Source organism: Sander lucioperca, chromosome 14, assembly GCF_008315115.2.
Source record: "Sander lucioperca isolate FBNREF2018 chromosome 14, SLUC_FBN_1.2, whole genome shotgun sequence".
Lineage (NCBI taxonomy): Eukaryota > Metazoa > Chordata > Actinopteri > Perciformes > Percidae > Sander > Sander lucioperca.
The window spans coordinates 12193802-12208022 of record NC_050186.1 but is presented as its reverse complement, the minus strand read 5'-3'; the positions used below and the strand labels follow the sequence as shown (position 1 = coordinate 12208022).

At 43.9% G+C, this 14221-nt stretch overlaps 1 long non-coding RNA gene across 1 annotated transcript; it reads left to right on the top strand.

Moving 5' to 3' along the window:
* Window positions 1-7849: 7849 nt before the first annotated feature.
* LOC116050998 lies at window positions 7850-9089 on the top strand. The gene is made up of 4 exons (XR_004105237.2): window positions 7850-8352; window positions 8474-8579; window positions 8786-8931; window positions 9025-9089. It is a non-coding gene; the product is annotated as an uncharacterized LOC116050998 (long non-coding RNA).
* Window positions 9090-14221: the final 5132 nt, after the last annotated feature.

The following is a 14221-nucleotide window of genomic DNA, read 5'->3' as shown; positions in this document are numbered from 1 at the left end:
AAGTACCTCAAAATTGAAAACAAATGTACTCTGTACATTGCACTAGTGATTTTTACTCCATTCAGAGGAAACTATTCTACTACATTTATTTGACAGCTATAATATTTAGACTTTAATCTTATCACTTAATCATATTACAACTTTACAGGAAGAATAATATAAATATAAAAGAACAATTATGTGATTTAATTCCTTTAGAATATACTCCTGAATATCTTAAATTGAAAGAAAGTTAGTCTCCTTTGCCAGACCCTCCTCCACAGCGCGCTGAGGGAGGGTCTGGCTATACTCCACATAGCAATCGGGGATGGGAGGAAAACGTGCTCTGGTTTAATGGCATTTCTTTAAACCAGTCAGAATCGTCATGGGCGGTGCTAAACTCCACACAGAGCTGCTGCAAAATAGCAAGGGGGTCAGCTTCTCCTCGGACCGCGAACCTCCTATGGCGCCATTTTGATGCTACCAAGCCATCACCTCCCGTTAGCATTCCATTGACTGCCATTCATTTTGGCGCCACTTTGACAGAGAATAACTTTACATCTGAACCATTTAAAGACTCTATTTGTCCATTGTTTATTTCTAAAGAAACATGACAATGTATAAAAGGCTCCATTACCTTGTACCTCATGTTATGGCTCCATAGCAGACATTTTTGTAAAAATAGGCTAACGATTGTGTCATAACCACGCGACTTACTGTATACTACAGGAGAAGCGCGCAGGCAGTTTCGTCTTCCATTAGCTGTTTAAGTGTAATTACCGTATTTTCCGGTTGTACTTTTTTTCATACTTTGGCTGGTCCTGCGACTTATAGTCAGGTGCGACTTATATATCAAAATATTTATAATTTCACGTTTTTAAATGTTATTTCATGCTGAAAACATTACCGTCTAAAGCCGCCAGAGGGCGCTCTAGGCTTGTGACGACTATATGCTTCTCCTAAAGACAACTGAGAAAGAAAAGAAACTAAAATATGCAGCCGAAAACGGTAATCGACCAGCAGAAAGAAAGTTTGGAGTGAGAGAGAAACTTGTGAGGGACTGGCGAAAAGGTTAGTCTTACTGCAATGAAGGAAACAAAGAAAGCTAGTCGCGCGCTGAAAGCAAGATGGCCAGAGGAACGAGTCCACAGATGTAGATGCACGTCAACGGTACAGTTACGTCTCCACGCCCTGGTAGTTGTTCTGTATTCTGTTGTATAGTTGAATAACTGTTAATGTGTTACGTTAACATACCGGACACCTACCGTATTCAGCCCCTTGTTCTGTGTGCTACTGTGTAGTTTAATAACTTGCCTTTCCAGATTAAATGTCTGTTCTTGATCTTGGATTTTGTGAAATCAATTTCTAAATAAATGCGACTTATAGTCCAGTGCGACTTATATATGTTTTTTTCCTCTTCATGATGCATTTTTTGACTGATGCGACTTATACTCCGGAGCGACTTATAGTCCGGAAAATACGGTACTAATGTTAACTATCATTTTAGTTAGCAATAATTAGCCTGTGTCTATGTTATCTCCTTACATATACCTACGCTCTCAATCTCTGCAATATTCGGAATGATTGAGATTTCTCTTGGCACAGCTACCAGAAGACTTACAACTTTCAGACAGGTTTCTCACGTCACATTTACGTCGTCTCTCTCAGTTGGAGGCTGCTCAGTAACGCTCAGCCATCACCGAAAAAGTGCTTCTAATGGCCTTCACTGGTCGCCGTCCAGAGCAACGGGATCTATTGGTCCATTCTTATATACTGTCTATGCAAAATAGTCGTGCGAGAGAAAACTCCGATACAGATAGTCTAGCCCTTGTGTTGTCCTCCGCGTCCCAGTGACCCGGAGGACAAAACAAGGGTTAATTGTAGCGTTGACCGGCATGAAATCGGCATATGTCAGACTGACTTGCCGGTCGCCGGTCATGGCCGAGCATGTGAAAATGGCCAATTCCGGTCACCGGCCGGTCTATCGGTGCATCTCTAATTATGAGGTTACAACATTGTTCAACACGCTTATAAAGTTATTTTTAGTATGATTATTTTGACCACAGATAACAGCACTGGGCTAACCCATGAATAAGTTCACCAGTAACGTTAACGTTTGCCTATAGATAGACGACTAATCTAATGCTAATTTAGCCAGCTAGCACACCCCGGTCGGTCTGCCTCACTCCCCCGGCGCAGAAAGACTTCAGTTGGGATGACTGCTGACAACAGCCCGGGACATATCAGTCAAAAAATGCGCAACCCAGTCTCACGGCAGTTCGTGAAATGGTCATGTTATTTAATATATTAATTTGTGTACAGGACACGATTATGTCGTTTTTTTCGTGTGGTGAGCACGAATTTTAATGTAATGTATTTAAATGGGAAGCATATTTTTTGATCACAGCACGACTACGGTAGGGAGTAGTATGAAAAGCCGAAAATCTGCATACTTTCACCCCAGAGACCGGGGATCACATCCCGCGTGTGGTTTTTTATTTCCCCGTTGTTGACGGTTGACTTCTTTCCCTAAACACAACCGACATCACCAACACAAATCAATAAATAAAAAGAAACAAACTTAAAAGCATGACAACTGCCCACAAAGTACTGCTTGCTGGCGAAGTGCTAATTTCAAAACGTTACTGACATATAGACACTTTACAAATGGATAAAGCCGTCATTGTAACCAAAATATGTCTGAGTTTATTTGCAAAGCTTATGTCAGTGAACTAGCATGTTGCTTCTCCCCACAGTAGGCTGCTGGAAACACCGACTATCAACACACAGGACCAGTCGACCAATCACAGTCCTTGCGGTCTGCGTCGCCTCAGTGTAAACTTACACATTTTTTGAGGTGTATGTCGAGTTACGGCAGAGGTCTCGAAGAGGGGTTCGCACCGACGCAGAGGGGTCTGCGGGGGTACGCCGTCGATTTGACGCAGAAGCATAAAACAGCCTTAATAGTTTACTGTATGTGTTATAAAAACAAACGGGGGGGTTTAGTCTGACACTATATGAGTTACCTTTCACACCATCAAAAATTATATATGTATAACGTTATACATCTATTTGAAATATAAATGTTAAGACCTAGCATCATCTTCTTTTCACTTACAAGTTAATGTCTTGGAAAAGCAGTACGTCCCAGTTGTCTTTGTGTAATTATTCTGTTTCATCTAACGTCAAATCAAAAATATTGAATTATTGTGAGAACGATGAAAGAAATATTGATATTGTATGGGGTGGTGGTAGTTCCGCAGAGCTCTAAAAGCAGTTTATAAAGAGTATTATTCAGAAGTATTCTTGATGGAAGTATTTTCTTTCCCTTATTCCTTATTTTGGTTTCAGGTCTAGCCAATGTAGCTATTTATGTTGCGTCAGTGATATTAGCCTAATGCTAATGTTAGCTACCCTGTCGATCTAGGCTAGTGAGCTACATTAGCTAATGTATGTGTATATATTCCTATCTAACAAAGCGCTAATTTTTGTAACGTGATATGGTCGCCAGGCTTAACGTGTCATTTAAGTATTTGGCTTTTATGCAGGGTCTGCATTTTTATTGTTATTAATATTATTTTGTGGTTATGACATGGATAATTCGACGTTGACACTGTGGAAACACAGATCCATGAGACCACACACATCAGTTAAAGGTGATCTCATCAATATTGTTTCAGTCTCTCTCTGACCGTTGAGTAACGTTCAACCTGGTCTCACAGAATTCCGTGAAATGAACACGGCCCCTTAACTGAAAATCTGTGGCAGTTTCACGGAATCGCCGGAAATTCCGTGACGGCCCACGTCAGACGTCAGACTACGCACAGATTCCCTGATCACAGCACGTTTCTTTCTGCTAGTCAGAAGTGTCCGCCAACACCGTCAGTCAGAGATTAGAAATTACTTTACAATCGATATTTCTCTAGTGCTTATAACTCCCAATGTAATTTTGCTACTTATGAAATTAAACTTTCGCTAACATTAGCAAGCTGGGTTGCTAGCTCTGATTTATGGCGTAATGGTTTAATACATTAAAATCACAATTTATTACATGAAGTGGTAAAACTAACTTTTTACCTGGGTCATTCTACAGATTCGGTACCATTTGCGATTGAGGAGGATGAAACAATGAACATTAAAATCCATCCATCCATCTTCGTCCGCTTATCCGGTAACGGGTCGCGGGGGTAGCAGCTCCAGCAGGGGACCCCAAACTTCCCTTTCCCGAGCCACATTAACCAACTCCGACTGGGGGATCCCGAGGCGTTCCCAGGCCAGGTTGGAGATATAATCCCTCCACCTAGTCCTGGGTCTTCCCCGAGGCCTCCTCCCAGCTGGACGTGCCTGGAACACCTCCCTAGGGAGGCGCCCAGGGGGCATCCTTACCAGATGCCCGAACCACCTCAACTGGCTCCTTTCGACGCGAAGGAGCAGCGGCTCTACTCCGAACTCCTCACGGATGACTGAGCTTCTCACCCTATCTCTAAGGGAGACGCCAGCCACCCTCCTGAGGAAACCCATTTCGGCCGCTTGTACCCTGGATCTCGTTCTTTCGGTCATGACCCAGCTTTCATGACCATAGGTGAGGGTAGGAACGAAAACTGACCGGTAGATCGAGAGCTTTGCCTTCTGGCTCAGCTCTCTTTTCGTCACAACGGTGCGATAAATTGAATGTAATACCGCACCCGCTGCGCCGATTCTCCGACCAATCTCCTGCTCCATTGTCCCCTCACTCGCAAACAAGACCCCAACGTACTTGAACTCCTTCACTTGGGGTAAGGACTCATTCCCTACCTGGAGAAAGCACTCCATCGGTTTCCTGCTGAGAACCATGGCCTCCGATTTAGAGGTGCTGATCCTCATCCCAGCCGCTTCACACTCGGCTGCGAACCGATCCAGTGAGTGCTGAAGGTCACAGGCCGATGATGCCATCAGGACCACATCATCCGCAAAAAGCAGCGATGAGATCCCCAGCTCACCGAACTGCAACCCCTCTCCACCCCGACTACGCCTTGATATCCTGTCCATAAATACTACAAACAGGATTGGTGACAAAGCGCAGCCCTGGCGGAGGCCAACCCTCACCTGAAACGAGTCCGACTTACTGCCGAGAACCCGGACACAGCTCTCGCTTTGGTCGTACAGAGATTGGATGGCCCTGAGAAGGGACCCCCTCACCCCATACTCCCGCAGCACCTCCCACAGTATCTCCCGGGGGACCCGGTCATACGCCTTCTCCAGATCCACAAAACACATGTAGACCGGTTGGGCATACTCCCAGGCTCCCTCCAGGATCCTTGCAAGAGTAAAGACCTGGTCCGTTGTTCCACGACCAGGACGGAATCCGCATTGTTCCTCTTCAACCTGAGGTTCGACTATCGACCGAACCCTCCTTTCCAGCACCTTGGAGTAGAACATTAAAATGTTAAGCTTTTTTTAATTTGATGTGACAAAGCAATGTGTGTACTTGATAGAAAATACCTTTTCCCATCTTAACACAGAGTATTAAGTTATTATTCTGCATTATTTTCTCAAACAAGTCCCAATTTAATTCAACCCCATCCATCTTCGTCCGCTTATCCGGGGTCGGGTTGCGGGGGCAGCAGCTCCAGCAGGGGACCCCAAACGTCCCTTTCCCGAGCCACATTAACCGGCTCCGACTGGGGGATCCTGAGGCGTTCCTAGGCCAGGTTGAAGATATAATCCCTCCACCTAGTCCTGGGTCTTCCCCGAGGCCTCCTCCCAGCTGGACGTGCCGGGAACACCTCCCTAGGGAGGCGCCCCTCAACTGGCTCCTTTCAACGCAAAGGAGCAGCGGCTCTACTCCGAGCTCCTCACGGATGACTGAGCTTCTCACCCTATCTCTAAGGGAGACACCAGCTACCCTCCTGAGGAAACCCATTTCGGCCGCTTGTACCCTGGATCTCGTTCTTTCGGTCATGACCCAGCCTTCATGACCATAGGTGAGGGTAGGAACCCCGTCACAGTAAATTTGTTATTCAACTATTAATTTTTCCAATAAGCTTGAGATCAGTTTCTGGCATAATCTCACAGTTTAGATGTCCCTTGTAAATAATGGCATATTGTAATTAAAGAGAAAATCAAGAAAAACTGACAAACACCATCCTTTCCAGTTTATGATGAAGAAATTTCTAATCTAACTCCACATTTTCGCTAGAAATGTGCAAGAATGCTGCGTAATTCCTGACAAAATTTAAATAGACCTATTTACCCTGATTTAATACACACAATAAAAAACTATTGATGTTATATTTTGTGTATTTAATACAAAAATGTAAAAAAATAATCTCATAACAGGGTTGAGTGAAAACCAAAAGGTTGTTAGATGGAAGAATCTACAGCAGGAAATTACCATCAAGGTGGCTCCACAGCAGGCTGCAGCTACACCTGAGAGTGTATCACCACCTTCAGGTGCAGCACAGCAGGCTGGTGAGGCCAGCGACCTGACAAGGGGCCCTGTCCTGAGAAAAACTCTTTGGAAGGAGGACCATAGACTAAAACAGGAAAACAAAGCTTTGAGAGCTGAATTGGCTAATTCCAGCTTTTGTCTAAGAAGGTCTCTGAAGCTGAGGCTCTCCTTAAGTTGCCGCAGATGAAGGAGGCTCTTCAGAGGCAAAAGGAAAGCCAGAAGGAAACAGAAGTCTACCTGGCCGAGCAGAGAGAGGAGAACAACGCGCGGCCAGTTGTTCGAGAAGCTAAAAGAAGGGATTGAAGTAAATAACGTTCTCCAAAATGAGGTCACTCAGAAGAACCTGGAAAAGATCTGTGACCTGGGGAGGCAACTTCTGTTTATGAAGGTCTCTGAAGCTGAGGCTCTCCTTAAGTTGGAGCAGATGAAGGAGGCTCTTCAGAGGCAAAAGGAAAGCCAGAAGGAAACAGAATTCTACCTGGCCAAGCAGAGAGAGGAGAACAACGCGCTGAAGGCTAAACTGGCCCAGACGATTAGCAATATGGAGAGTCAGCAGCTGCAGTGGCAGGAGAAGAGAACCCGTCTCCTCCAGAGCTGAATTGAAGAAGCTAAAAGAAGGGATTGAAGTAAATAACGTTCTCCATGATGAGGTCAGTCAGAAGAGCCTGGAAAAGATCTGTGACCTGGGGAGCCAACTTTTTTCTAAGAAGATCTCTGAAGCTGAGACTCTCCTTAAATTGCAGCAGATGAAGGCTCTTCAGAGGCAAAAGGAAAGCCAGAAAGAAGAGGAGAACGTTATTTACGTTCTCTGTGATGAGGTCGATCAGAAGAACCTCGAAGAGGCCTGTGACCTGGTGGTCCAGCTTGTGTATAAGAATGTCTACAGCAGGAAATTACCATCAAGGTGGCTCCACAGCAGGCTGCAGCTACACACAGCTAATAAAGATGGTTTTATTTCAGTTAGTCTAATAGCTGGTTTGATTTGCATTGAGAGATGATTTTATGGAAAGTACCCCATGCCAATCTCTAGATATGGTGAAGGGTATGTGATGATGTGGGGCTATTTTAATTCCAAAGACCAAGGGAACTTTATCAGGATGCATAGTATCCTGGATCCATGAAGTAACTGGCCTTTAAAAATAAAAATCTGCCTGCATCTATGGGAATTTAACATAGGGGTATGTATAATTATGGCCCCTGTATTTTAAGGAAGAACATTTATTTATTTACAATACATTATTCATTCACAAAAAAACAATGGTGTCCTTAAAAGGTCAGATTTTTCCTCATTTTTTTAATTAAGGCATTAAGATCAATTTCCAAAAGATGATTTTTTTTTTTTTTATTCCTCTTTTTAGTCAACTTTAGCATGGGTATGAATACTTATGAGCAGCACTGTACATCGGACCTGCGTTTTCAGAATGCCGAGAACTAAGACAAACAGAAGCCTGCAAATCCCATGCTGACCTGGCGTTCTTGCTGTTGCACTTGTAAGTATCTTTGATCAGAAACTTTATCTGCCACAGAGTTTCTTGTCAGCTTGATGTTGGCAAACGCAAGTTGCTTCTGCTTCGACAGCGTTCTAAGGCCATTGTAGGAAAAAAAATAATGTTACGGACCCAGGAGAGAAAGGTAATATTTCGAGAAAAACAGTGAGAACAGCGAAGAAAATGGCAAAACTGCATAGCGCTCCTTTAATATGTTGTTGTTCTGTAGCTACATTTCTACATTTCCTACATTTCTTCTTCTTTATAGAATGTATCATGTCGTGGAGTTTGTCAACTCAAAGGATGTTAAAGTTGTCCACTCTAATTGGCTGAAAGGAGGCCAAAGTTTCTGGCGCCCTTTTGTATCTCTTGCAAAGCTGCGTAGGGCAGCTAAAGATGGGGTGATGCCCGGTGCTGACTGGACTCGATTCAGAGTCCGTGTGATGTAATCACATGGTATAGCAATGCTTCATTCTCAAATTACACAATTCCACACTTATTGAATTGAAACCTTACTGCAAAAGTAACATAATAAGGAGCCCTTCCATTTACACCTAATCTGCATTTGTGTTTACAGACGTGTATGAGATTGCCTGTGTAAAGCTGCTAGAGGCTACAATTACCTCTGATCTAAACACTGAAGATGAGGACAACAGGCCAGAGTACATGAAGAGAAAGAATAGGTAGGAGTGGCCCATAATTTCCTTCAAAGCATTTCAATGGCTGCGTCAAAAGTTACAATACACCTGGGCAAACAATTAGGCCGCCAGCTAGAGGGCCTTACAATGCACCCCCAACCTCGTGAAAACCAACTTTTTTTTAAATGTATTAAATATAATTTAGTATTCACTGCAATGACAAACTGACATCCCAATGTAATCACTGTTAGAGGCTGTAGAAGAATGGTAAGCAGCAGTGAAGAGGAGGAGGAGGAGGAGGAAGAGGAGCAGGGGAGGACTGCTGCACCTCGTACCCCAACCAAAAGGAAATCTTACACTCTACTTGCACCAGCCCCCTGCATCCCGTCTCTTGATGGTAGGCCTGTTAGTTGTTACTGTGGTTTCCATTAATCTTTTATTAAGCATCTGGGTGAAACTAACATAACGGCCAATTGCACCTTTGTGACAGCTCTAGGTGAAGGGAGTCAGCCAGTTGGTCAAGGTTTTTGGTCCTCAGGCCGTATTTCAGAGACCTGACTTCACCTAACAGCTAAAAGAAGGGCTGAAAATAAATAACATTCTCCATGATGAGGTCAATCAGAAGAACGTGAAAAAGATCAGTGACCTGGGGATCCAGCTTTTGTCTAAGAAGGTCTCTGAAGCCGAGACTCTCCTTAAGTTGGAGCAGATGAAGGCTCTTCAAAGCCAAAAGGAGAGAACCCATCTCCTCCAGTCGCTCAGCGACATTCAAAACACCCTGCAGAAGACAAGATGTGCTGGTGGAACGTCTGCAGAATGTCTCCGGAACGTCAACGGACTCATTAGGTTTCCATTAAAGCCAATGTGTGTATTTCCACTGACTGCAGAACGTCTGCGTCCCTACTCCGTCCCAGCTCCGTCAGTCCGCAGCCCTCTGGAGCAGATACGCAGAGCTTCTATTTTTGACGGACGCCGAGCTCCGCAGCAATTCAACACACGGCAGATAGTGCGGGACAGGAAGTCGAGCACAGAAACAAAATAAAAATTGGTTAATTTTCAAAGTAAAATACACCGTGCTCAGTACAGAGGATCATATTTCCCTGCACTACACCTTGAAAACACGGCACAGAGTTGTTTCCCCACTACTCCTCTGGATGGAAACTAACTGTTGTTGGTTTTGTGCACAAAACAAACTCTGCGTATCTGCTCCCGAGGGCTGCGGACTGAGTAGGGACGCAGACGTTCTGCAGTCAGTGGAAATACACACATTGGCTTTAATGGAAACCCAATGACTCCGTTGACGTTCCAGAGACATTCTGCAGACGTTCCGCATCCAGTGGAAATTGCCGGTGAGGGTTGGTGGGATGCTCGGAGAATAAATATGGTGGAAAATTGCTGGCAGTTTATGTGAATAGCCTCAAGATTCTTTTCCGGAGAGAGTTTTTTTTGGTCTTTTTGTTGCCTTTGTCCATGTGCCCAATGGTTGGCGTAGAGGGTGGGAGAGGGTTGTTCTTGTTCAATTGTGTTTGTCTGTTCTGTATGTTTTAAAAATATAAAACCAATAAAAAAAATTGATCTTAAAAAAAATAAAAACAACTTAATCAGTCTATATCTGAATCTAAATGTATTTCATCCATATATAAGTTTTTAAGTTACGTTTCTAAGCATGACAGAGTGTTGGAGAAGACTTCGGTTACACAGAGCAGTTGACGAGTTTTGGTGTTAGCTTCACACGCTAACGGCGAAGCTAACAGCTAACAACGGAGCTAACAGCTAATAGCAGAGCTAACGGCTAATAGCAGAGCAAAGCAAATGGGCCTGAAGGCATAGACAGTATACAATAATGGACCAACAGATCTCGTTGCTCTGGACGGAGACCAGTGAAGGCCATTAGAAGCACTTTTCCGGTGAGCGCTGAGCGTTACTGAGCAGCCTCCAACTGAGAGAAACAACGTAAATGTGACGTGAGCAATGTGTCTGAAAGTTGGAAGTCTTCTGGTAGCTGTGCCAAGAGAAATCTCAATCATTCCCAATCTTACAGAGACTGAGAGCATAGGTATATCTAAGGAGATAACATGGACGCTAATTATTGCTAACTAAAATGCTAGTTAACATTAGTAATTAAACTTAAACAGCTAATGTAAGGGACTGTTCGTTAATTAATTAAGGGGCCACCGGAGGAGTTTTGTGGCCTCTAACCTAAAAAGACGTGACCCTCCCCTCGTCAGTAATAATTTTCCTATGACCCTCCAAAACGATTTGAAAAAAAGGAATGACCCTCCCCTTGCGTGCAAGTTTGCACTTAACAAAGAAGTACAGATACCATTTGATTTTTACAGCCATGATGTACAGGAGTTAACCTCTGCATTCTCATCTTACACATCACACTCCTCTGTTATGGTGTGGTGGCCATTTCAGTAGATTTACTTACTAACATTGTTGTGGAAACACAATAAGCATGGAAACTAAATGCACACCATGTATTACTGCATTACTTCAAATACTAAGTTACTCCTCTAGTAAACTAGTAGTCACATGAAATAGAACAATAAAACATTGAGACCATTCAGCAAAGGACGCTGGGATATAACCAATTCAACACTGGTTGCTATGGACTCGTCACTAGGCTTCGTCATTGTATATTTTAGCACATAGGTAAAGCTGCCGAAGCTGAACATTATATTCCAAAACATATATGTTTATTTTTAAAGCAGATTTTAAGTTACATTGTAACAATTTAACAATTCGCCCTTATGAAATCCAATCGCGGCACGGCTGTTTTGGAACGCAATAGACAGACGCTTAAATTGAACTAAAATGTAACGGTGAACAGTCAGTGTTGGACCTACAGTCTGTTGAGATGCCTCTCCAAATGCAGAAAGCAAGCGCAGTCACACCATAAACGTTAAGACACGTTGAGAAAAAAGATCAGCATTTTGCCGTAATCCAGTGACACAAAAAAAAGTAATCCACAGCGAACAGTAGATCCACAAAAAGGTAAATGATACGGTGTATCCAGCAAGGCCGATATGAGCGTCACGTACGAGGCCTCTCCACTTCGCCGTTTAAACAAAGTGGAATAAACGTATAAAAGTCCAAATCTACACAAAACCCGCAATCAATTAGTAAGCTGACATCACATTTATATACATGGCATTTAGGAAACCCTTATTGCAACGTTGGCACGGCAAGATGTCATGACTAGTGCAACAGTAACTTTCGTTTTTTTGCGTCCTGCTGCTCCCATCGTCAGCCAGGTAATAATTTTTTTTTACCAAAGCAGTATATGAAATCAGATGCATTACCTATCACCATTTAGTTGTTTTGTGTTATTTAAGATATTTATTTAATATCTGGTCATGCCAGATGTAATTATTCCACTAATTTTTTAAACAATGCAATTACCCATTTGAGCCACCAGGGGGGCAGTGCTCCTCCTGCCCCCCCAGCAAACTCCTCGTATGCGGTCAGACCATCTGCTAGGGGGCCGAGACTGAGAGCTACATGGATAAATATGCACCAAACAAGCCACTTTGAAATTTTTCTCTTTTCATGAATAAAAAAGTTGGGCGACCCCCCCACCCAGACTAAAAAATGTTGGATGACCCTCCCCTCAGCAAAATATAAAAAGACATGACCCTCCCCTATTTTCCTCCGGTGGTCCATTCCATAAATACCAAACGGTCCCTAAATCATAACTGCCTGCGAGCTTCTCCTGTACTATACGGTAATTCCTCTACTGTGCGACAGTAAGTTGCGTGGTTATGACACAATCGTTAGCCTATTTTTACAAAAACGTCTGCTACGGAGCCATAACGTGAGGTACAAGGTAATGGAGCCTTTTATACATTGTCGTGTTTCTTTAGAAATAAACAATGGACAAATAGAGTCTTTAAATGGTTCAGATGTAAAGTTATTCGCTGTCAAAGTGACATCAAAATGAATGGCAGTCAATGGAATGCTAATGTCGGGTGATTGCTTTGTAGCATCAAAATGGCGCCATAGCAGGTTCGAGCTCTGAAGCGAAGCTTACCCCCTTGCCTGGAGGCCATTTGTGGTCGAGGCGAGAAGGGATACAGCTACGTCCGTGTTTGGGACAGGGACAGGGCTACAGATTGGGTGTCCCTAAAGAACCGCGTGTCTAACAGTAGTTCCGCATTACATTAATTAATTTGCATGCAAGTTTTATTTATTTTTATACCGTGTAGGCTATTCTGCGTGTAAATTAATGTACCGAACCGAGACGCCAGTACCGTTTCGGTTCAATACGAATACATGTACCTTTCCACCCCTAGTAAATAACAAAGAAGAAGATGATGCTAGGTCTTAACATTTATATTTGAAATAGATGTATAACGTTATACATATATAATTTTCAGCCTGGTCTCACAGAATTCCGTGAAATGAACACGGCCCCTTAACTCAAAATCTGTGGCAGTTTCACGGAATCACAGAAGTTTTATTTATTTTTATACCGTGTAGGCTATTCTCCGTGTAAATGAATGTACCGAACTGAGATGCCTGTACCGTTTCAGTTCAATACGAATACATGTACCTTTCCACCCCTAGTAAATACCACACATTTCCACAATACCAACACTTCTTTGCTAGCATATGTTGCGTTCGATTATTTATCCGAGTCGGAGTTCCGACTAGAAAGACAGACGTTGCCTAGCAACACGCACCAACACGCCCCCTTTCCTCGGATTTCCGAGCTCGGAACTCGGACAACCCTTGAGGACACCGAGCAAGAATTCCGAGCGTGTAGGCTACATGAGAGAGATCGAGTGTGACGGTGAATGTGCTCAGAGCAGACAGCTGTCGGCTATCAGAGCAGAGAATACATCAGCAGTTTATTTGTTAAGTGGTAGTAAATGTACAGTGTAGGTTTCCGTTTGTCTCTGAATAAATTCTCCAGAAAGAAAGTTCCCGTGTCTTGCTTCTCAACAACACAACAAAATAAAAAGAGCCGCGGCAGTAGAGGAGAGCAGCAGTCAGTAGGGGAGAGCAGCAGTCAGTAGGGGAGAGCAGCAGGCAGTAGGGGCAACACAGTCTCATGGCAGTTAGTGTAAATGTCACGTTATTCTTAATCTATTGATACGTGTTCACGGGGACATTTTTCTCGTTTTTTACGTGTAAATGTCACATTGTTTTCTCGGGGACAGGACGCCGGGAGAAGGCCGAAAAGGACGCTCCATAAGCTAGGAGGAGTCCGCGAGGGGACGCGCCACAATAACGGGATGGCGGAGGTTGGGTTTAGGAAAAACCTTATGGGGAAAGGGCACCACACACGGCGGGAGACGGCTGCAGGGGACGGGGGACGCGCCACAATAACGGGGTGCCGGGACGGGACGGACGCCATCCCCGCGAAACAAAGCGCCACGATCCCCGGGAAACAAAGCCCCACGGGTGAAAGTCCTGTGTTGTTTGACCCATCCACCACCCCGACCAACCTCCCTACGCGAATTTTCGGCTTTTTATATTACTCCCTACCATTTTCGTGCTGTGGCCACAAAATATGCTTCCCATTGAAATACATTACTTCACATTTTCGTGCTGGCCACCACGTAAAAAACGACAAAAATGTCTCCTGGAACACGAATCAATAGATTAAAATAACGTCACATTTACACAAACTGCCATGAGACCGGGCTGGTAGGGGAGAGCAGCAGGCAGTAGGGGAGAGC